Source organism: Crocodylus porosus, unplaced genomic scaffold (assembly GCF_001723895.1).
Source record: "Crocodylus porosus isolate Cpor-Errol unplaced genomic scaffold, CroPor_comp1, whole genome shotgun sequence".
In the NCBI taxonomy this organism is placed as follows: Eukaryota; Metazoa; Chordata; order Crocodylia; family Crocodylidae; genus Crocodylus; species Crocodylus porosus.
This window is the reverse complement of record NW_017728886.1, coordinates 104110018-104135295: the sequence shown is the minus strand read 5'-3', so window position 1 is coordinate 104135295 and position 25278 is coordinate 104110018. Positions and strand designations below refer to the sequence as shown.

Genomic DNA, 25278 nt, shown 5'->3' with positions numbered 1-25278 from the left:
CCAGAAAGGTGTCATAAAGTACACTAAATATCATTTTGCAATGGAGATACAGTCTTAGAGTCTCAATCAAATCTTATTTTACATCCGTAGATTTGTAAAAGTATTGATTTTGAAGGAAACTCTTCATTGTTTGGTCACTGATTCAGTTAAAAGGTAAATCAAATCCAAATCTAAGCTTGTTCCTGCTTTTATACCTCGAAGCTTATCTAAGTGTCAGTTAGGACACTGAGGCCAAATATGTTTTTCTGCTACGTGTATGCTTGAAAAGCTTTCCTGGATGGAAATAGTGAGGTAGAAATGGCTGTCCCCCATCAAACCAAAAGGGAGAAATATTTGCAGGTGCCTCAGTTTCTCTGTATTTTGTTATGAAGGGCTGTTCTAGTGGCAGAATACAGGAGTCTAGGAAGTATGGGCCAAGGCCCACATCTCTTTTTTCCCCCTCAGAGACAACTTAGACGTATAGCTGCCACTCACCTCAAACGTGTCTGCCTCCCTCAGTATGGTGATACTATTTCACTTCTAAGATGTCAATGTCTGTCACTGGAGAGGCTAACATACTTCCAGAGAGGAAGAGGTGGTGTTCACTGTACATGCCTTTTGCCAAATAGGTTAGTGGGCAAGACACTGGCCCAGGAAATGAGAGGCCTTGGATTCAGGTTTGCCTAACCTATCTTCCAGGACAGTGCCCTAACAACCAGCCCACAGGCTATTTTGGATTTAGGGGGAGCACTATGGACCTTTGTATACAGTGTCTATAAACAACAGGGGTTTGAGACTTTCTGTCTAAGTGCCACTCATAGTCTACTCTATTGAACACTTTGCTTTGGCCTAATGCTTAGATGCTCAATCTGCAGCCCACGGGCTGGATGCAGCCCACAGAGCCACATCAACTGGTCTGCAAGGCTCCCCAAGCTCTGAAAAGTTGGCAGTGGGGGGAGCGCTGGCAGCATCAATTGACACTGTGGCCAAATTTCTGGACCTGTGGGAAGCCCCATAGGCTGTATAGTGTGGCCCTGCATGCTAGCTCAGATGTTTGGGACCAAGCAGAGGTGGTGCAGTGCCTGATCCTGGTGTATGGTGCCTGATCTGGGTGTGTGGAGCCAGGCAGAGTAATGCAAGGCTGATCTGGGTATTCTGGGCAAGCAGAGGTGGTATGGAGCTCATCTGAGCACACAGAGCCAGGCGGAGCCAATGTAGGCACATAGTCACATAACTGCAGTTTTGGGCACTTATGCACAATTTGGGATTCAACATAGTTATGCTTGCTCCATGATTCCATACTGCACATGCTGAGCAGGCTCCACAGATGCCAAGATGAAAGAAAATCATCCAGGCATGCATGTAAGAACTGGTAAGTCATAATGTGAGAGAGGAGACAGGCCCTGTCACCTTTCAGGCAAATAATCTTGTGTTTCAGGCACTTGTGCAGTTAATAGAAGACCCAGCTACTAGTTGGCACTCCAAACAGAGGCAATTTGAAACTGCATTCCTGCTTCCCAGCAAAATGCCCATGGTCCAGGCATTAGCCTCTCCAGCTGTCTTCTTGAAGCTAGCCCATCAGACAGCCAGGAGAGGGAGATGGCTGGAGCCAGCAGGAAAAATGCAAGCTAGAAGATGGATAGTTAAGTGAGATGGGCTAGTGCTCTAGAAGGGAGGGGGCTTTAGTTTCCAGCCTCCCTCTTTATGTTGGAGAGAAACAGAGCTGCAAGAGACACTGAATGGGAATGAGAATATCAAAATGGATGTGCAGGACTTGTAAGGGATTATATAGCAATACTCCTTGAATTTATTTGGGAGTATGGGAGTGAGGTTCCATGCCTATGTTTCCCTGAAGTTTTTGTGAAGATACTCAACATTGCCTTTAAACCATGTATAAACTCACGGATATATGACAGAACCTTTCAACTGAGGGCTGTTGATACTGAGAGCCAAAGTGGGTGCTAAGTGGTGGTCGTAAATGTGGACCATAAAGTTTTAAAGTTACAGAGCAGCAGAAGTAGCAAACAAATCTAATTCATGCTGCACAATCAAACATGATAAAAGGCCGTTTAATAGAAAGTACCTTATCTGATGTGAGGGATGTGTCTGAGGGACGTTTACTAGAAAAGTAGTAAGGGTATATTTACATGTCAGACCAATGGGCCGTGTCCACATGAGCGTGGATGTTTGGTTCCCTGGGGACAAGTAGCAGCGGCACACCTTGCACCACTGCTACTTCTCCCCAGGGAACACTCCTACCTGTGCACTTTGGCACATGGCAAGTTACCCCAGGTGGGGTATGGGAGGCTGGGACCAGCACTGGGCTGGCCTCAGCAGCCTTACCTGGGGACCTGGGGACCTCCCGAAGCTGCAGCAGCGGTGATTCTCGATTTGGCTTTTGAGGTGTATGAAGGGAAAATAGGAGCCACCATATATGCTTAGCCAAAAGAAAGCAGGCCTTTTTCGTGAATTGCCCTGCAACATCCTTCTGTGGCCCATGGCTCTAGATTGGTAATAAGAACTTCAGCTAGCTCTGGACTCCTGGGGATAAAATCAAAACATTCAGATTAATTAATTCTGCTACCAAACTAGAGTAAAGTTTTAACTACTGGGCTGCCTTACCCTGGATTTTTTTGTCACTACCCAGTTTTTCACCCTGTGGGAGAAGTCTGCTTTGGAAATTATTAGTCTGTGACAGAGTTATAATTGAGGTCGCAACACTTTTTCAATTATATCAGCTGCTAACAAGTGTTCACTGTAGGCTAGATTATGCCTGATAAAATAAAGGATACTGGGAAATAGAGCTGGCCATGTCCTGGCTCCAGCAACCAGGCTTCTTCACCTCGGTCTTCCAGTTTGCTGGAGATTATGGAAGATTTGTTAATTCTAATTTTTCTGATGTCTACCTACAATAATTAGAACATGGCTTTGATACAAGCTACTATATAACAACATATACTGACTATTTATACTCTGCTTGCACAAATCAGCTCCTCCAGTACATTAATAATGTTTGCATCTCTTTCCTGTCTTCTCTTACCTATCTCACACCTTTCAGGTTTCAGGGTGCCTAGAGCTGAAATATTTCTTATAGGTGCAATTGCCAGTCACACATAAAGAGAGAGACTGCAATTTCTTTGTTATGATGCCTCTTTTTATGCTACTTGAAATCAGCTGTTTTTGTGGCTATGCTGCATTGTAGCATCATAGATCTCATTTTTATCTGTTATTCTGTAGAGAAGTTTCTTGGTGTTTTCCTCCTCAAAGTATTTGACTCCTTTTTTTGTTGAGGATTGTTTTTAGGATATATGAATGTGTGTGCTTGCTTTGAGCAACTTTCTCTGCCTTTATTTCTAACAATCGTCCCTCTGTACTATGTTTCTGCCTCTGTCTAGAAGCATGGGGAATTCCCAATTTAGAATCATTGATAGGATGTAGGTAGCATTTTTAAAAGAAGCAAGAAATGAGAAGTGGTGTAGTAAGCTAATGAAATGCACTAATGACGTGAAGAAGAAAAGATACCTACCGTGTGTCTTCTTGTTGCCATGGTAACAATGTCTCCATAGTGGCATAACTCACTCCATTGACCTTGACAAGCTGCAAACATCTTACTACCAAACAAATAATAAAAGCACTTTGGAAGAAACTCTGAATATATGATCTCTGAATACTGTTCTGTACTTAGAACAGACCTGTCTACTGAGTGCTTGTTTTATCTGAATCAAGGTAATTTTGTACCTTTAAGTATGAATTCTGATCCCAGTTATTGCAGTATTGGAACATGTAACATTTGCCCCAAAGAGTAACGGCTAGTTCCCCATAAGTGGGTAGAAAACCAGGGCAGAATTCCTTTTGTCATAGATGAACTACTCTGGGCACCTGATTTGCTCCCTCATTAAATAAAGCAATGCTGTAGAATGTGGAAACTAGGACCTTGCCATCAGGTACGTGCCAGGGAAGTTCCAGTTCATGCACTGTTAGCACCAGGGATCAAGCTGGAATATAAAAATGATCTTTAAAAATTATGCCATAAACTAAGCCTGTTCAAGGCACAAAATGAGGCATCCTTCACTGTAAATAGTGGAGATTTCAAAATGTGAACCTGTGCACTTTGAGTTCTCAAACTTGGTTCCTTCTGAGCCAGGGATAAAGAGCAAAGAGTTTCCACACCCCATACTGGCGGCCTGTAACAGGACACCAGGAGACTGCGGTTACTTTAGGAGGCAACTAAAGCTGACTATCCTGGATCAGGGAGGGCTGGCAGCTTGGAAGCAATCTAGCTGCTTACAAACCTGCTGTCATCAAGCATATAGACTGCGAGATCCAGGGACCCAGAGACATGCATAACTAAGAGCTGAGGCTGAGAGAGCCCAACCCAAATCAGTAGGCCAGGGCTGAAGGCTTGCAGCCAGAGAAAAGGGGTAGAGGCCAAAAGAACTAAGGCCCTGACAAAAGAGTGATTGTTTAGTGACATCTGCAAGGTACTGGCATGGTATAAGGGGTGGTTGGAGCCATGTAATAAGCCCTTAAGGTACAGAGTACTAAGACCAAAGATTGTTGCTTGACCCTTTTCTAAATACTTATCTGTATCAAGGCATAGCAGGTGAGAAAAAGGGGAGAGTGTTTGGGGCTAGGGACAGACATTACACATAAACCAGTTTAAGTGATCAAACTGGTTTAAACCTGTAACAGAACAGGTGTTCAGTGCACATAAACCAGTTTGAAAATGGCTGAAACCAGTTTGTGATAAATCTGGTTGAATGTAGTATCAGAGTTAACTAATTTGGCTTAAACCAGTTTATGCAATGTCTGTCCCAGCCCCCTTGCTAGTTTAATATAAACCAGTCATCCCCAGCATTCCTGCATGCTCTCTGAGCTGGGTGGGGCTCTCTGTCCCACATCAGAGCTGGTCCCTCCCCTCTGTGCCTGCCTGGCTTCTCTGTGCTAAACAGGGATTATTCTCCCCCACCCCTCTGCTTTAGCAGGCACCTCCAGATTAGCTAGCAGACCACAAGGTGGCTACAGTTCAGACTGTGGAAGAGACAAAGGCAAACAGGCTTTTTGGAGCTAATCAACAGGGAGCTTAATGTCTTTCTTTGGACAGGTTTGAGAAGAGCTGTTCGCTCCCCTCACCACTCTCTGCTAAGGACAAATTCCCTCCTCCCCTCTGGCTTTAATGAAGTGTCTATGTATTAGCCAGCAGACCACATGCTGGATCTGTGCTGAATCAACAGATAGCTGGTAATGTCTCTCTGTTGTTTTCTTAATGGGGCAATAAACACTGAGATAAGGGTTATAAACACTGTTATCAGTTCCCCCCTCCCCTTCCCAGCTTGCTTGCCTGTCAGTTTGCTGCAGACAGTATACAGAAGAGGGAGGGAGAATGAAAAGCTTGGTACAATCAACAGATGCATGCAGTGCACTGCCCCCCCCCCTTGCCTCAGAGTGCTAGCCCAGGGCGCAGGCTGGCAACTACCCTGCCCCTTGAGCAGGAAAAAGCCTGGGACTGCAGGCTTACACCCCTCCCTAATCAGAGCCCTGCTGGGGCCTGGCCATGCTCCCGTCAGTTTAGCTCTGTGGAAGGGAAGGGAGGGCTGCTCTTGCACCCCCGGGGTTCCAGCCTGATCCACTGCAGGCATATGCCTGAATTTCCTCAGTCCAGAGGGATTGTCTGCATGGTTGGAAACTGGTTCAGCTTCACCAGGTTAGACTAACCTGCAAAGGTTGAATCAATTCAGGCTCAGGCTTTTTGAATGTCTGTCCATAGTCTAAGAGATCAAAGACATAACAGGTGCAGGGTGACCACCAAGGGGCATCATGGGGGGTGTCCTTGCCTATTATATGGCCAAGCAAATGTATAGTAAGAGAAAAAGCATTTGGAGAATCATATTTCTCACTTCTGGCCACAGGAGAGGAATTTGGAGCTCCAGACTTATCACACCAATTGATCGGCTGTTGGTTTAGGTCCCCAAACCACACTGAGGGACTGCATCTTGATAGGGCTCCCAAAATGTAGCCTTTCCACAGTGAAAAGCTAAACAGGCCAAATATATAGGTGAGGTATAGAAAGGTAGTGTAAGTTGAAAAGGGAAGGAGGGAGAGAGAAAGGTGTGGATGCAGAAAAAAGAAAAGAATGGAGCCATTGAAACATCAATAATTAATCATTGTTATAACTTTTACAATCTCTTGGCCTTCTCTTTTATATGCCCTCATTTTTCTTACTCAGTATTTATCTCCTTCCCACTTTCTGTTGCCTTATTTTTCCCTTCTTCCCCACTTTATCCATTCTCCCTTGAAATCTTTCAAAACCCCTTCTTGTTCCTATGCTGTCAACTTTGAGCCTTGTTGCCTCCCCACAAAACAATGTTGTATAACTTGAAAACCCTTTTTTAAAATCTTGATTCTTTATTAAATTTTTCAATTAAAAATATTAAAGTTTTGAAAGACCACCTTTTTCTCTGTTTCTTATAATTTCCCTCATAAATTTACAGAAAAAAGCCAATTTATCACATTTATATTGGAAAAATGTCAACATGTATTTAAATAGAAAATGGGGAGAAGGGGAGGGAAGTGTGAATATTACTTTCTCATTTTTTCCTTGAAATGAAAACTGAGCACTTTCTCTTTGACATTTTTACCAAATATCTCCAAACTGTTTACCACCTCTATCATTCTCTCCTCATACACGCCCTTACTTGTTTCCCCTTCCCTATCACATAATCTTTTCCCAGGCCCCACAGTATACTCTAAAGGTAGATTTGCAGATGGAAAAACAAGCCTTTTATCATCTTCAGTTTCTTTTTGATATATAAATTAAAGTCCTAAAACTTTTAAAAAGAAAGCTATCACTTATTTGACTGGTTTTTACTAGGTTTTTTTTTCTTATGTCAGGTTGGTTGTGTTTTGGTTAGAGATGCTTTGGATAGCTCTAGTTTATGCTGGAGTGCTCGCTTCAGCAGCACATGTACTAAAATGAGAAATTGGCTTGTCAGCCTTGAGCAAATATTGTTCTCCTTCCAGTGGTTAAATAACAACAGTTTCATGCAGCTCAAATAAAAACCACATCCCCATGAATTCTTAGCATAGAGAATATGTTGAAGCATAAATCTGTACTTCAAGTCTAGTTTTTTTCTTGTAAAAAAACAGAGAACAAACCCATTATGGTGATCCAAAAAAGGGAAAAAAAATTTCCCCTGATCCAAAAACTCCCATGTTCTCTTCCCCGAATACTTTCCTTTACCACTCTCTTGCCTCCCTGCTTGTCAGAAGTTCTTTAATTAAAATGTCCACACACCACTCTTCATCTTTCATTCTTTTCCTTCCTTGCACAAAAACCTCATACATCTGCTTTACTTCTTGCAAATCCTCTCAGTTTTGCATTTCTTTACTCCTCCTTTGCCTCCCATTTCCCACTTTGTTTCTTTCCCTGAAGCATCTTATTCTTTGTCCTTTCCTCTTTTGGAAAACAAGCTGTCCTTTTCTCAAAGGCCTCATCTTTTCTTCAGTCTTCCTCACTGAAATCCTTACCCACATTTCCAAAGCTCCGTCCCTCTAGATCCATTCTGCACACCCCAGTCACAGAAGCCTCACATATGTATTCCCACTTCCCAAGAACTTCAGTCCACCCCAAACTTTCCACAGTAAGCTGCAGTCTCCACACAGTCTCTGATTTATGCAGGAAACTTCCATTGCTCTACAGTTCCTTCCCAAGACATCACCAGGCAATCCTCCCAGATTACAATCTTTGTCCCTAAATCTTTCCAGGACCCCCAGTCCCCACATAGCTCAGGCTCTCTTAAAGAATTCCAGATACTGCATGTGCCTCTGAGGAGCCTGCAAGCTCTCACCTTGAGAAAGAAAGAGGAGAAAAGTTAGCTTCTTTGTGGCTTCTTGTTTATGCAGCAGTATCTGGTATCATATAATCGCACTGTTGGTGTTGGTGTAGGGGATAGGAAAACAGCTTCTTTTAAGCTGTGTTGCCTTCCTCCCTGGTGCACAACTAGTGGTGAGGAAGGATGAGTTCTTCATTTCTACCTTGTAATTATACCTATAATCAAAACCAACGCTTTAAACTCCATACAGAAAGGTAACCTGTAAGGACCCTTAAAACACTGGTTTTATGTGCCCCAATGAGATCCCTAATGACACATGAGAAACTAAATTCTTCACTAGCCTCAGGCTGTAAGGGGTTTTAAATATAGCAAATATTGCAGAAGTCTTGTCTTGAAGTAACCAAAACATGGATTACCTTAAGAAAGTTCACATCCAAAGGAAAGAGGATTACAATGAGATAATTCCCAGTGTACAGAGACCTCTGTTCTTGACCCTGGTTAGTTTGGGAATAAGCATGGCTTTGGCACACAGAATGAAACTGTCAAAAACATTGAGGTATCAGATTTGAAGATATTTAGGCCCCTAGAGGTACAGATGGCTATTTTATGGCATTTTCAAAAGTGCATAGGCACCTAACTCCCACTGATCTTCTTGAAAATGTTAGCCAGGATAAGTTTGTTAGGAAATCTACAATGTCTTTTCTTACGGTGATAACAGTTTACCCTTGTGTCTCTTAATGGCATTTCTTAATCATTTTAGTTTGATTTAAAAAAATAAACTATGAGTTAACAAAGAAGTAGTTATGTATAATTTGTTAGAAATGCATTACTTATGACTGGTCGTGTAGGAATGATGTTGTAGCCGTGATGGTCCAAAAATTATGCAAGAGGCAAGGATTTCTTAGAGTGGTATCTTTTGGATACTTGGTCCAATAAAAAATATCACCCTAAGAAATATTTGCCTCTTACTTACAATTATAAGTTTAAGAGTTTTAAGATTCAGCCCTGTTTTCTTGAAACATTTTACTTACATTTTTCATTGAAGGTAATGTAAAGTCCAAATTTCATTTGCCCACATATGTAAGATTATTCAGAACATAGGTCTTCAGCTGCTTGATATTTAGCATGAACTTCAGCATTGCAACTTCAGTTTGCAAACTAAAGATTATAATGTTTTATAAAGATGGGCTTTCCAATTTACTTTATACTTTAACACTGCCCTGTTTTGAGTTCAAACTGCCAAAAGCAAGCTGTAAACTCATTTAAAAACATACTGCAAACACTCTAAAAACTATATCTGTAACAAGGCTCATAGCACATATTGCAGCAGAATGGGTACAGTCTTCTCCCTTATGTTCCATCGTGATCCCCAGTGCTAGCCACAAGCAACCTCCTGCATGTACCATCTGTGCTCCAAGTTTGTTTGGTGAAAATGTGGAGGAGGCTGGTGTTGGTAGTGGCTCCTCAACCCTGGAACTCCCTCCCCGTTGTGGTCCATCAGAGTCTGAGCCTGGACATCTTCCAAAAGCATTGTAAGATCTTTTCATTTGGGTATCCCTTCAGCAGGTGAGGTTAAGTTTGAGGCATTGTCTGGGGTATTTGTTTTATTAGATCTGAATTTATTTTAATGTTTTATAATTTATCTATTGTTTATCATAGGCCACCATCATGGGGGACAGCTGTGTGTGTGTATGTAAATATATATATATATAAGCACTTGTTTATTTGAGGTGGGGATTCAAAGGTAGCAAGATGTGATGAATGCCATATCACACTGCAGAAACTGGCCCTCCTTCACTACTCCAGCCCTATGGGCTGGTAAACTCCAGAGGAGCTTTGGCATCAATTATAAATGTTACTTGAATAGAATTATTACGTTCTAACTGTGAGAACAAAATCTGCCTTCAGTTATACCCATACAAATCCACAGGGACAGTGACGTTGTGCAGATGTTAATGAGACAAATTTTGCTGACAGAATTTCTATCATTGGTAGTAACATATGAGCCCTAATGAACCCAACTTTAAATTCAAATCACAGGTTGAGATTATGGGAGGATTGTTAGGCAGAACGTGTTTTTACTTGGTAATTGAGTAAATTTGATTGGAAAGTTATTCAGAGAAAGAGATAACCCCTACTATGCTATTTTTTCACCTTTCAGAACACAACTGCTTTCTAAAGCACGATCGTGTATCTGCTGCATTTGATAGCTGTATAATCAAAAGGTACAACAAGGTCTGTTTCATGGATATGATCTTGTTGAGAGACTTTAAAAAAATTAAAAAGAAAACCTAATTGAAATCCTTTGTGCTGTGAGATACCAGTAACTTGAATAATAATAGAATCAGAAATTGGAACTGAGGGTTGGGAGGCACCTCTGGGTCATCTACTCCAATTCCTTGTTATCATAGACATTCACATCATATAATCCATTCCCAAACTGATCAAGAACCATCTTTAAAAGTAATTAGGGAATAAGATAACCTCTCAGAAAGGAACCCTATGCTTAAGAGTGTTGCAATTAAACATAACTTCATTCCTAGGTTCAGGAGCATTTATACCCTGGACAAAGTGTATATTATTAAAGTGAGAAAAACTAAGGCCTTGATTCTTATCTCATTTATAATAGTAAAAGCTTTGCCCTAACTTATGTGGGAACAGACTTGGATCCTTAATATAGAATGATATTCCAATTTTTTAAAATTTTGGCTCTGGTCCAAATCAGATCAAAGCCAAACAGTTCCAGAATGTCCCATGAACCATAAAGGCCCCGTAGCTATGGGCCCAGAAAAGTGCATCCCCAGGCCCTAGTTCTCCAACAATCTAGGGAGTGTTTCCTTGGACTGATGTCCTACATTCAGCAAATATTCATTGAATTCAAGAAGTTTGGAACAAAACATTTCAGGTTCAACGAATCTACACTCTTTATGTAACTCTACTTATTAAAGTTAAATTTTTGGCAGCCATGCTAGGTCTTTATTTTTAAAGTGATAATTAAGTGGTAGAATATGTAAAATCTTGATCTAAATCTTAATGTCTCTAGTAAGTCATGACTTAGATGTTACAAAAATATTTAGTGGTCCTCAGTGGATCTGAAAGCAAATTAATTCAACTCCAAACAAAAAAATCCCATTTAGATTCTATTGAAATCCAGCCAAGTTAGCGTTTGTTATAACAGATGTTGGAATTGCAATAGGGACACTGAAGATTTACTGCTTATACCACAGCATTGTCTTATTTCTGTTTTGTTCTTTGTTGTCTTTGTTTGTTTTCAGAAGATGATGATACAAGGATAGAGTACAACTCCAAACACTGATTTAACTTGTGAAGGCTTCCTCTGCCTCTGTGATGTTTTTGGTTGAGGACTTTAATGGCCTTCCAGGAATTAGAAAATAATAGCACACCTTTTAATTAATAAGCAGCATGATTAGCAAGAGATTGTCAAATACTAGGAAAATATTTTTAAAAATAATTTTGCAAAATGATGAACTATCCTGGGAGAGCTGGCAATTATAAAGACAGTCCTTTGCTGATGGCCCTTCCCCTGCATACAATCAGTCAAGAAGTCAATGGAATCACTGAACAGCTTCAAGTTTCATAAACAAATGTGTTAAATGTGTACAGGATTAGGGTCAGTACTGAATTTACAGATTTTAAAAGTAAAATAAAGTCAGTATGTATTTGATGTGTACACAATGTCTTTAATTGTATATGTTTATGTCCTTCTGCATTGCCACTTGTCTAACAATATGAATGTGTTTAACCAGAAAGCTTCTGTGACCTTTCTAATCACAGTCACAAATTTCTAACAGAATCTGTCTTTGGTGTGTTATGTTATGTCTAACAACACCATTCACTTCCTCATTTGAGTCGAGCTTTGCTTCTTTATATATAGTTATGCTGATCTAGGATTTATGTGCACAATGTTCCCAGACCCTCCATTGCCATTTGAACATCTGGCAGTTTGGAGGTTGCACTTTGGCCTCCGCATCATTCTACCACCTTGCCTGCTCTTACTAGAAATGGACATCTGCATTGTCATTCATATAAAGGCACGCATCTTCTATCCTTTATGCCGCCCTGTTTCCCTGGAGAGGAATCCAGTCTCGTGATATGTATCACTGTATACAGCACAGCTTACACTGAGTGAAACATAGGTGCTGTCCCAGAGGGACAAAAATATAAAGGCACTAACATCTGGCTAGCCTGTGGCCATTTGTTTGAAGTGGGCACTGTGAGTGCAGGTCAGCTTAACTGATGTTTGCTAAGCATGATTTTAACTATTCCTTTACCCTAATCAAGGCAAGGTCAGAGAGATTTTCCACCACTCTACTCTTTTTAGCATTCCATGTTGTCCACCATATTCCCAGAAGGGGTCTTATGCCCTTTCACAGAGTTTCTTTGGAGCATTGCTCAGAGGGTTGAGTCAAGGCTCTGTGAGGTGGTAGTCTAGAAATCATGCCAATATCACTTTATTTCCCAGCTTCAGAAGCGTAAATCTGCACTCCAAAGTTCTACAAGCAGAAGTATGTTGGTCAGGGCTCCGAAAAAATAACATCCTTGTAGCTGATAACTCTGCCGGCAAAACCTTGGTACTAATGCAACCTTGATAGCAGGAGGCAGCTTCTGCTGGAAGAGCTCCCTTCATTTGGGGAAACTGGTGCATCTCGGGCTGCAGAAAAATTCCTCCTGCCAACAGCACTGAACTTATACCATGGGCTCTGCCACTACGTCACCACCATTATAGTTACAAGCGCAGCAGGGTGGGCATAGTTTAAAATGGGCTGCTTTCCTCATAGCCATGGAGTAAGTCAAGGCATTTTAAGACTGCATTCATAGTTTGGGGTCTTCTAAGAAAACTGTGGTCATGAAGTAGGTGAGATTGTGGGAATGTATGGCAGGGAAAAGCTACACGTGGATTTTCTGAGTATACCTGCCCATTATGAAGGTACCAGATCTGCCCTCCCCCTGCTTTCTCTATGTCCCTTCCTCCCTGGCCCCCCTCCCCCCGGGAATTAAGGAGAAGTGGTGGACTGTGAAGCAACAAGAGGAGGAGAATGAAGAGCCAGGTTCCTATATCAGTTTTGAGCATACTTGCAGTCCAAGATACACTCCCAGCTGTGAAATGGCTTGTTCATCTCAATGGGATGTCTTCATCTGAATGAGAAGAACCTATAATGATGGAACAGAAGCTTGAAACATATGTACTGATCCATCTTAATGGATTTCCTCCTCCCCTCCCTTTTTCTCAGCACTCTCTGCCTCTGGTATGCACTGAGCAGGTCTGTTCTGAGTGTCTGACCTAGGAGTTGTTTTAGACTCAGAGTGCATGCATAAATCACCTCCTGATGTGCACTGATATATAATTTATAGAACCTCTAACATATAATATACTGCATTGTTAATTTGCAACAGTTTTACTGATGCTAGCTACCATCAAATCCAGCCAGGGACATTCAGTTTTGCTGCAGATTAGTGCTTCAGTTTGAGCCACGGGTGTGCTCAAAAGGCATAAGAATATGCAAAACTCACTGGGCAGTCCTATTTCCCCTAGAATTTGTAGGTATGGAACACTTAGCAAATGACCCTCAAATCTTTCCAAGGTGAGGCAGATCAGTTTTCAAGGCAACCAAAGTATGGTCCTCCCTCCACTTGATCCTCTTTCTTCTGGATTTGGTTGCCTAGGTAATTTATTTTAACAGAGGAGCAGGGGGTCATTCATTTGTTTCAAAATACCATTGCTGGTAATGGTAACATTATTCTCTCCCAGCTGTTATACCTCAGTGATTCAAGCACTCACCCAGAAAGCAGAGACTTGGTACAATTCCTTCCTTATGCTAAAGGAAATCAAACCCATGTTTCTCACTTCCCAGGAGAGTACTGTAAACATCCTGCTATAGAATATTTTGAGATGAGGGCCACCATTTGTAGATATGGCCCCAAGTGCTTTTCTTTCCAGAAGAATAAAGATTCCTTCAAATGGGTAAACCAAAATGGAAGGCGGGAATGACTCTGGAGACCATTATGCAGCCAAATAGAAAGAAATATGTTCTTGTTCTAAACTTTGCCCGGGGGGGGTGGTAAAGTAGATTTCAAATGCTTGTACTTTACCCTGCAAATTGAAAACCTACTAGATATGATTATGAAAAATGTTATTAGTTATTCTCTGTAGAAACTTTAATCTATACATCATTTCTTCTTATTTACTCAAACAGCCCCCATAGGGTAGTACCTACCTGAGTGAGCCCCCTCCCAAGAACAAGAGACTCTGTCACTTATTTGGTGCATTCAGCTGGTAATGTGGTATAAGAAGGCTTGCAATGCTATTGCCATGGGTCAGGCTCCATCCTGTGACCAGCCACTGCTTGGAGGAGGAACAAGCAAGTAGGCACTCTAGATTCTGAGAGACTCCTTCAAATGATGCCACTGGCTTGGGATCCTTCAATGGATCTGTGCATATAGAAGAGTGGTTCACAACCAGGGTGCTATGGCACCTTGGGGTGTCACGAGATCCTCTGAGGGTGCTACACAATCTTAGCCCTGTTAGGTGCACAGACACCTGGACAATTCACAAAATAAAACCAAAGGTTTCAAATAGGACTCTGTAGCATCAGAACATTTTGACCTGTTATGGTCTCCCTGAGTTCTTTGCAACAAAAGAATTGCACTGTTATTTTTCCTTAATCAAAAAACAAGTGAAAACTAAGAGCTTGTGTTAGGTGCCCTGTGTCTAAAAAGATTAGGAACCTCTGATGTGGAGGGCACATGTAGTGGAACTCTACTCTTACACATAGTTCACCCCCAACATACCTGCTTCACAGTAGTGTAAGTAAGGGAAGGAGTAGGGCACCAGCCCCAGACGTTAACTTAAGATGGGAGCCAGAATGGTTCCCTCATACGAGTCTTTGCCATAGCTGGTACAGTGCCATTCTGCCTAGCCCTGAGAGCTAGGCCAGCACAGTCCTTTGCCAGTGTATGTGAGGGGCACAGGAGTGGTGAAAAGAATGCTTTCCCACCTTCCCCTCCAGGAGTCTTTGCCGTTGCAGGTATAGACCTATGCTGCTCAGGAACTGGATCTGGAACCAACTTCCAAGGGAAGTGGTGCTGGCTCCTACCCTGGGGGTCTTTAAGAGGAGGCTTGATGCCTACCTGGCTGGGATCATTTGAGCCCAGTTTTTTTTCTCCTGCCCTGGCAGGGGGTCGGACTTGAAGATCTATAAGGTCCCTTCCGACCCTACTTCTGTGATTCTATGATTCTATAAGAGCTGAGACAGTGCAGCCCTGTGCCCAGTAGCATACCTTGCGAGGGCAGGGGAATGAGTAGGGCACCAGGGGCAGCCCTCAGGGAGCCTGCACCATAGGACCACTGCAGCCAGCGTGCATCAAACCTGTCTCCCCAGCTAAAGGAGCCCTAGCCACTGTTCTTACAGCAAGAGCCATAGCAGTAGCAGCTGCCACTAGAGTTCAGGTATCTGGTGCTGATAAGACTCCATTCCCCCTTCTCCTGTTCCCTCCTGCTCTCCAGCAATTAGCATATTCCACCCATCTCCCTTAGTCCGGGTGCTGAAGGAGCTCACTGTTTCTTTAGCTATGGATAAGTGGAGCTTGGTAGAGAAACCATATGCAGCTGCTTTATTCAAGCAAAAAGTATTCTTACCTTTGGACGACTTCTTCAGGATAATTTTCTTACAGACATAATCTGTACTAAAAGGGAAGAACCCACTGAGGATTCAGCCCTATATCTACTCCAGGAAGGAAGGGGGGCCTTCATTCCTCAGGGCTAACAACTTTTTTTATAAACATTAACATTAGGGGGTTGGACTAAGTAACCTCCTGAGGTCCCTTCCAACCCTAAATGTCTGTGATTCTATGATTACTTAAAATATATAAAAGAAGAGAGTTAATTTCAGAATATTTAGAACAAAAAAGAATAGAAATTTGCAGTTTCACTGTAAAGTGATGTATTTAGCATTCAGAATAATAACAGAAGCTTCCTTTAAGGAAACAAAAATCTTAATCAAAGGTAATTCATATCTCTCTATTTTAATATATTATGCTGCATAGCCTTTAGCTACTCTGCTGCTTTCCAGTCATTTTCCTCACTTTATCATTGTTTGGTTAATTTTAGCTTGTATGGTGTCCTAATGTACTAACATTAGTCTGCCTGCAGCTTACTAAAGTCTCATCGTTCTGCCTCTGTCAGGTCTAATGAGTACAAAAGTGTTTGCTTTGGCACTGGTGGAACAGAAGGGCAATTTATGTGATCCTTGTTGCAGTCCTGAGGCTTGCCTCCAAACCATTTGCCCTTTTTTTTTTGTCTATCCTAGTAAATGGACAAGTGTAGTATTTGTTAGCTAGTTTTCCCTTGGTAAATTCTATAACCCTTGGTTTCATTTTATACACACACTCATGCACATGTGTGAACACACATGTGTGCATCTGAAAGATATACTGTACATAGAGAGAGTAAATCTAAATCACATGTATAAGACTTCACCAGGCAAAAAGACTAAACTAGCCAGAATCTGATCAGCACCATCACACACACTGGGCATATCTACATATGCTACTAATGTGGCTGCATAAACTCTGGCATAGTCTGCGCTGGAGTTTATTGCTCTTGGGTGCAACATTTGCATATGCACCTGGGACCACAGCATATTAAGCTAGGGTGAAACAGCTGCAGCTGGCAGGGGTCCCCAGGGGTCTGCCTGCTAACCTTGGGCTGCTCCAACCCTGCTCAACATGCTGTAGAGGGGCTGGCTGAGGCACAAGGGTGCTTCAGTGCAGAGCTAGCCGGCAGGCAACCTCTGAACTGAAGTACCCTCATGCCCTGGCCAGCCCCATCAGTATCTACACATGCATTGTGGTGGAGTAAATAACTTTGCAGTAGGATAGTACTTGTGTCTGACAGTACTGTCCTATGGCAGAGTTAATTAATTTATTCTGTTCTGATAGCAGTGCATGTGTAGATGGTGCCATTTTACTGCAGAGCTAATTAGTCAGCTCTGCTGTAAAGATATCATGCAGACTTGTCCTCTCTCTCTCTCTCTCTCTCTCTCTCTCTCCCCCCCTTGGAAAATGGTGGCCTGCTATCTTCCTGTTCTCTAAGGCTAAGGGCAGATATTCAAAAAGCCTGAACTTCAATTCATCAGTTGATTCAATCATTGCAGATTAGTCTAACTTGGCTAGGCTGAATCAATTTGTAACTGTACAGACATCCCAGACATGCAGGCAAATGCCTGCAGTGGCTCAAGCTAGAAGATAAGGGGGCCTCAGAGCAGCCCTCCCTTCTCTTCCAAAGTGCTAAGCTTAGGGGGGCATGGCCAGGATGGTTTGATTAGGGAAAGGTCCTCCCCCACTTCTGACTAGCCCAGCAAGAAATTGATAACACAGTGTTTATCACCCCTAACTCAGTGTTTATTGTCCCATTAAGAAAACGACAGAGCCGCATTCCCAGCTACTTGTTGATTCTGCCTTTGTCCCTTCTGCCACAGCACAGACCGTAGCCAGCATGTGGTCTGATAGCTTATGCTGAGAGGTGTCTGTGTAATGCAGAGGGAATGGGGTAAGTCCTGCTTAGTAGGGAGAGGAGGGAGGGAAAAGAAGGGGAAAGGATGAGCAAGAGAGCAGAGGGGAGGGGCCAGCTCTGCTGTGGAGCAGATAGCCCCACCCATCCTAGAAAACATGCTGGGATGGTAGGGGATTCTGGTTATCTTAAACCAGCAAGGGGTCTGGGACAGGCATTGCATAAACCGGTTTGACCCAAATCAGTTAAGTCTGATACTACATTCATCCAGGTTTATCTCAAACTGGTTTCAGCCATTTTTAAACTGGTTTATGTGCACTGAGTGTCTGTTCTGTTACAGGTTTAAAACAGTTTCTGATCACTTAAACCTGTTTATGTATAATGTCTGCCCCTAGCCTAAGATGGCAATATCTTTTGTGTGGATGCCCATGACTAAAATTGCAAAAATATTGTGTTTGTTATAGTTCATTGTCAAGTCTGAAAATCAGAAGCAAAACATGGGAATATCTTTTAATACTCTTGTTTTCTTAAATTTAAGGAAATCCATTCTTGTTTATCAACACTAATTCACTCCTTAATTAAGGTATGCCTAATTTTAGGTCAGTATTTAAGACTGTTCCACACTGGATCTCAAATGGGACATAAATTCCTGTGTTTCCCTGAAAGTAGATAACCAACCAGTAAAAAATACAAACTCTTAAAAAAAAATAGGGCTGGAAAGGACCTCAGAAAATCATGTAGTCTACAGGGCCATCCCCAACTAAATTGTTCCAGACAAATATTTGTCTAATCAGATCTTAAAAACTTCCAAACTCCTTAGGGAATGTGTTCCAATCCTTAACTAGCTTCATACTGGTAGAAAGAAAGCCCTTCCTCATATCCAACCAAAACTCCCCTTGCTGTATTTGAAAACATTACTTCTTGCCCTGCCTTCCTCGTCTTTTTTTCTACCTCCCAGTATTTCTTTTTCTCTCTTTACCTCCTGGTGCTTAGCAACTTGACAGTAAAGAAGTGCTGGAATGCAAATAGAGGAAACTCCCACTCAAAATCCCGTGTTAGCAGGCCTGCTGTTACTTGTTTCTAGAGTTGATGGGACTCTGATTAGCTTAGCCTTTCTGCCTAATCAAGTCCCACCTTCTTGTTCACAATGTCTTCAACTGCTAGGTTCAGCGCTGAAAGCAGTTCCCTACTTATTGCCTCAAACAACTCTGCAAAACAGCAACCAGATTGAACACAGGCTACACAGCCCAAGTTAAGCAGATACACCGCACATCAGCATTTATAATCCCTCTCCTAAAGCAGGTAGGGCAGTGGCACTCAACCTTGTTTGGACTTGAGGCACCCCTCATTGGACTCAAAGCACTCCTCCATAACTTTTGTGTATTAATACTCACTTTCAAAAACTATATATTAAACTGCCTACTTCCTTGCAAAGAGGCCAAGCAGTGTGGGTTTTGGATCGTCGAGGTATGAACAGGCCTGAACCTGCACTTATCTGTTTAGTAGGGCTGCGTGAAGCTTCGGTTGCTGATTCGATTCAGAGGAGATTCAGCCTGATTCAGTGGCCGAATCTGCAAATCTGAATCAAATCAGAAGATTTTTTTAATCTTTCCAAATCAAATTGGAAGTTTCTGAATCAATTCATGGAGATTCGATGATTCAGCCATAGACACAGCTTTATATGTTTTTTCTATGTACCTCAAGGTACCAGGTGCAGCTCGTGAATGCTGAGATAGTGGGGTGGATAAAGCATCCCACAGAAGTGCAGGGGGGTCCCCCGTGCACTCAGTGGCAGACCCAGAAGTGGAACAGAAATATTTCCAGTCCACTTTTGGATCTACCACAGAGTGTGCAGGAGACCCCGCCCCCCGACATCCCAGCTTGGTGACCCCTCCTGAGTCTGGGAGGGTACCAGGGGTCCCCCAGCAGCCAATCGCCAAGCTGAGGAGGTGTGGGGGGTCCCGTGTATGCTCATTGGCGGACCCTCCCATGGTTCCGTGGGATGCTCCATCTGCCCCACCATCTCAGTGTTCACGAGCCATACCTGGTATCTTGAGGTACGTAGAAAAAACATGTAAAGCTGTGTCCATGGCCAAATTGCTGAGTCTCTGAATCAGAATTGAATCTTCAGATTTGGCCAGATTGAATAGGGACAATGATCCGAATCAGCAAATCAAATCACTGTCCCCCCCAATCAGGCTGAATCTGAATCCAAATCGAATACTGCCCACTTTGCACACCCCTACAGTTTAGCTTATCTCATCACACAATAGTTTAATGCAGTGGTTCCCAAACTATGGGTCACGACCTCCAAGGGGTCACAGCATCAGTGGATGGGGTTGTGGGGGTGGGAGCTGTGGGGCCAGGACAGCTCTGAGGATCTCAAAATTGTGCCATTAGATGGGAGGGTGTGACACATTTGCACATATACACACAAAAATCAATTAGGTGCATACACACACACTATCAACTCAGGCACACACACATCCAAGATTACCAGTCTAAGCACATGCACACTATACACACTGAAAATTAGACAAAAATCAGTTGTCAATACCCACACACCCAATACACATACGCAGATCACTAATTTGTATATTACACACATAATGAGAGATAGATAGATAGATATTTGCCAGTTCACACACATATCAACCACCTACACATCACACAGGTGAGTTCCTAACTTGGGACGCGTGGTGTGCATGTGTGTGCTTGGGGTACTTGGGATACCTAGGGTGCTTGGTGACTATGGGAGGGGGGAGTCAGGGTCAAAGATTCCCAGAGGGAGGGGAAGGAGGGAGATGGATGGGGGTAAACATGAGAGAGGGAGGAAAAAAATTGAGAGAGTGAAAGTGCCAGGAATGCAAGCAGAGGAGAGCTGGAGCTGAGAGGAGATCAGGAAAATGGGAATTGGAGCCAAGAGGGACCGGAATTAAGATGGGGATGGGGACAGCCTGCAGTAAAACACAACCCAACTCAGAGTTCCAAATAACAGTGGTTTTATTGAACAGGAAAGATGGTGACACAATATATGGGTTATAGAGCTCATTGGTTCCTTTGCACCCACTCACACGCACGTACACACAATGTCAGCAGGGGTCAAAGAGGCTTGGTAGAGGGGCTGAAGTCTGGGAGGAAAGAGACAGGGTCCAAGTTGGAGGTGAAAAGGTACAGGTAATAGCTATGTATCCCAGGCTGAGAGTCAATCCTCGATGGCCAGTTGGGGTCTCCTTCAGCAAAGTGTTGTCCAGAGGGGTTCACCTGCAGGGCCTCTGGAGTGAATAGGCAGTATGACATGGAGCTGATCTGATCCAGATGGAAATGGCATTCCCACTGGGTCTGTCTTCACTACCCCACTTTATAGGGGCAGACCTTCTATGACCCTAGTGGCAGGGGTATGCTTAGGCAAGGGTCAGCCCTGGTGTACTGAGCACGCGCACTCTATGCGAGGACATGCAGTTTCAGGTGTCTGTGTTGCAATGGTGGGTTGGCTGGTTTCTGCAGCAGTCTTCATTTTCCAAATCTGGAGCCAGGGAGGGTCAATGCAGGATGATGGTTGAGTTGTCGAGTTAATGGTTCAGTCATTCAGGAGGAGCTATTTTTAGGCCTACTGCCATTGTCTGTCAATCACCCACTCACTGAAGGAACCAGTTTACATGGAAGTGGGGAGTCATGAGGCACGCAGTTACAACAGACTTACAATAAGGTATGCCCAGGGAGGGGACACAACATGGGGACTTGACGTCTTAACACGGGGACTTGATGACTTAACATGACTTATGCTAATTTACATATGTAGGCCTGAATCATATAGTATCAATAAAAAAACCCCAAATATCAGTAAAACAGTAATCACACAATATAAAACAGTAAACATCAATATAAACATAATAATTATACAATATAAAACAGTGGATATCAATATCAAAATAGCAGGGTACTTATTTGCAAAGGAGAGAGAAAAGAAAAAAAACCTTGCTACCAAAATAAAATGCTAAAGCTTATCCTATGTCTTAGCTTAGTCATAATTATCTATAGGGAATAGAGAGGGAAAGAAAAAGTCAGAAATAGTTGGGGAATGGGAGCGAATGTATTTCTATATATATATTTTTTTAAAAAAAAAGAAAACTAGGGGTTGTGTTACATTTCCCACTCTTGACATCGGCCCATTTGGGGTGATGTCACTATAGACCATTTGGGTTACTAAGAACCATGGTCCAGGTTTACAGAAAGGAGACATGTCATCTTCAGCCGCTTTGAAGTTAAAAACAAAACTTAAGCAATTAAATTAAATTGAAAGATAAAAACCTTTGTGGGGGGGAGGGAAAAAGAGAATTAAAATACCCACATAATAAGGTTGCTTTAAACAGTTACAGTGGTATAGTTGTCTCTTCACTTATTAAATAATGTTGAATTAAATATGACTTAGTATGACATTTTATTATCGAACCTGTGTGCCTTTTTATGGATGGACTTTGTACCACCAAGGTTGTTGTTTTTTTGCTGGCCAGGTCACTAGACATAAATTTATAAATGCAAGAGACAGACTTACCTTTTAATCTGCCATGACTACCCAAATGATCCTATACTATTGCTGAGACAAATCTAACTTTGGTTTTTTTTTTAACCATTTCTTTTTTCTTTAGACACAGAGGTTTCAGGTTTAAAGAAACATTAACTTGGCAGGTTCTTGTTTCCTTTAACACAATGGGTTAATGCAGTTTCTTATACACATCTTGTTATACTGATGTTCTAAATATCATTTGAATCCTTGAGAGAGAAAAAAACCCATTTTATCAGATGGTTTAGAGAAGAGGAAATAAAATAGTGGATAAACATAATCCACATTACCTTTGATAAATATAATTTTGGTAATCAAGTGGAATTTAAAACTTTTATATGATTTGCTGCCCTTGTTTCAAATATTAGAACAACTTTCCAGTCCAACCGGACAGAAGTGTTCTGGTCTGAGATCCTCAGACAGATTAAATTTTTAGAGGGGGTATTACCAATGATTTTTATCATAACTTTATGATTTTCATATGCATTTAAACTGTGACAACTTAAACCAAACAAACACAAAACATATAACAAGACAATACAAACAGACGAGACAATTTTGCTGTAATGGTAAAGCGGTGGCTTAGGTGAGACAGATACTGTTGATGGTAGTGAGGCCTCGTAGTCCACCTTTGCCGCTGGATTGAGATTATACTGTGGTTTCTACAAAAAAAAACAAACACACACAAACCATTGCAAGGAAGATTCCTTGCAATGAGTTGTTATTTATATTTACAAATGTACAATGCTGACATGTGCAGTAGCAGTGCACACATCATTGCCACTCTTGGGGTGCTTCTCTTCTATAAAGAAAAGGTGGAGCAATTACCTACAGGAGGGTGGCCATCATAAATTGAGGACTTTTCTGGCCTTTTCCTGCCTGAACATCAGGGTGGGCACTGATCAGCCTGTCCAGTGCATATTTTCCAACGGCTCAGAGCCCTCCTGTTGCTGTAAATGTGAGATTGAGGGATGCCAATACCCTTGTTACACTTAAGCCAAGTTGTCATTTTAAAGATGAGTTTTTCCTTTAGAGAGACAATTTCTCTCTCAGAATTTTTACTTAGAAGGCTTTTTCCATGTTATTTTTGCTGGGCATTGTGAAATCTTTAGGATACTTGGGGTAAAACGATACTGTTGTTCCTTGAATATACATTTAAAATTATACCAGCACTCTTTTTTACCAAGTACACTGTCCTGTCATATGTTATCCTATAACACAGAATGACTCAAATGCAGAGGCACACCACATACTTTCTCTGAGTTCTTTGTCTTATGCCCCTGAGGTCCATAGTCCAAACCCCATTTATTGGTAAGCATTTCAAAGCCCAGAAAACATATATGGTTTATTATGAAGCACTTTGAGCTGCTATGATCACAGCATATATTCACTAATGTGTACACACACAAAGAAAGATGAAAACTAAACAAACTACTAAACCCTAGCTGGGGTCATTTGACCCCAGCGCTCTTTCCTTCCCAGGGCAGGAGGTCAGACTCGATGACCTACTGAGGTCCCTTCCAACCCTAACATCTATGAATCTGTGAATCTATGAATCCTTTTCTCCATCCATAGGTGGACACATCACCATTTCCATAAGTACTGAACATCACAGTACATACCATAACCTTCACCCTACCTAGGGCAGCCTTCTAGCAGCCCCGTTGACTGCCATGCTGCACATAACCTCTGCCAACACCTCTGACAATTGCCCTAAACCTTGATAACAACTAACAGTTTGGGGTACGGAAAAATAACCTGCTATAGAGGTACAGAGCAAATCAGTGAAGGGTCAGAATTAAGGTTGAGCAGGTGATCCATAGTATATGGTCATTGTAATTAAGATCTACCATTTGTGCTGTGAGTTAGAGAAGAGGTTTTATGCTATTAAATAAATCCATTCTTGTTACTCTTGCAGGTGTATAATTACATTGGGGATGGGTATAGTGACCGTAACTGCTTTACAATGAAGAGATTATGTATTAAACTTCCAGGTCATTATAAGCAAGGTTCTGCATGCTCCTTGGCTTGCCAGACCTAAATTCAGCAGCACAGTCCTTTTGATGGAAATTATGGTTCGTGTACTGTTTCTTTTCTTTTTCCGCCCCTTCCTTCCCCACTTCTCCACCAAGGCATGAGTAAAGAAGAAGATGGTGGTCTTCCGTATATGAAAGATGTATGCTTGTTCTGAGGTGCAGTACTGAGGTTTCTCTCAGCCCTGTTTTACTATGATGCTATAACCTATGATTCTGTGTTTATATGGTGTTTACATAGCTTTTAAGCAACTAAATCATTATGTGCATTCGTTTCCTATCCAGTTCAGCAGCCACAAAGCCACTAATATGTCTAGATATATCATGTGCCTCCATTCTGGCTTGTAAAGATGCCTAGACTGGGACTATTGCCAAGGTTCAGAAGGGATGTAGAATAGCCACCTAAGCTCTGCTATGATCCAGTTCCATATGGGAGTCTCAAACTCTGAATAAGTCACTGATTCCATAGACAGCCAAAACTCCCTGAGCAACATTTTGAGGATGAGATCATGCATACAGATCAAAGGAAGAAGAGCCACCTGCCTTTTGTCCAATAAACTAGTGGGTAGGGCACTTGGCTAGGAAGAGCAGTGGAGGTGATATACCTTGGATGGAGCTAGACAGTTTTCAGTGATGGCAGATGACAAGGAGCAATGGTTTCAAGCTGCATAAAGGGAAGTTTACGTTAGATATTAGGAAAAACTTTTTCACTAGGAGAGTAGTAAAATACTGGAACAGGTTACCCAGACAAGTTGTGGAATCTACATCCTGGAGGGTTTTTAAGACCTGGCTAGACAAAGCCTTGGGTGGGATGATATAGTTGGGGATGGTCCTACTTTGAGTAGGGGGTTGGGCTAGATGGCCTCCTGAGGTCCCTTACAACCCTAATTTTCTGTGGTTCTGTGATTCTAAGAGGACACAAAGCATGCCCTGGTAGGCCATGACTCTTCTAGCTCATCTGCCAGATGCAGGTAACAGCACAGCAATGGTGCGACCAAGGCACGGATTCATAGAATTAGGGTCGGAAGGGACCTTGTAGATCATAGAATCATAGAAGTAGGGTCAGAAGGGACCTTGTAGGTCTTCAAGTCCGACCCCCTGCCTGGGCGAAAGAAAAGACTGGACTCAACTGAGTCCAGCCAGGTAGTCATCAAGCCTCTTCTTAAAGAGGGTAGGAGCCAGCACCACTTCCCTAGGAAGTTGGTTCCAGATCCTAGCTGCCCTAACTGTGAAGTAGTTCTTGCGGATGTCTAATCTAAATCTACTCTGGGGTGGAGATCGTCAGGACCTGCTGATTTAAATATGTCTAGTCCCTCCAGAAACAGTGTCTCCCCTAAACCC

At 42.3% G+C, this 25278-nt stretch overlaps 1 protein-coding gene across 1 annotated transcript in view; it reads left to right on the top strand.

The window, feature by feature from the left end:
- Window positions 1–25278, top strand: part of GABBR2 (gamma-aminobutyric acid type B receptor subunit 2) — a 1005856-nt gene that overhangs the window by 375482 nt on the left and 605096 nt on the right. The gene's annotated exons all lie outside the window — the stretch shown is intronic.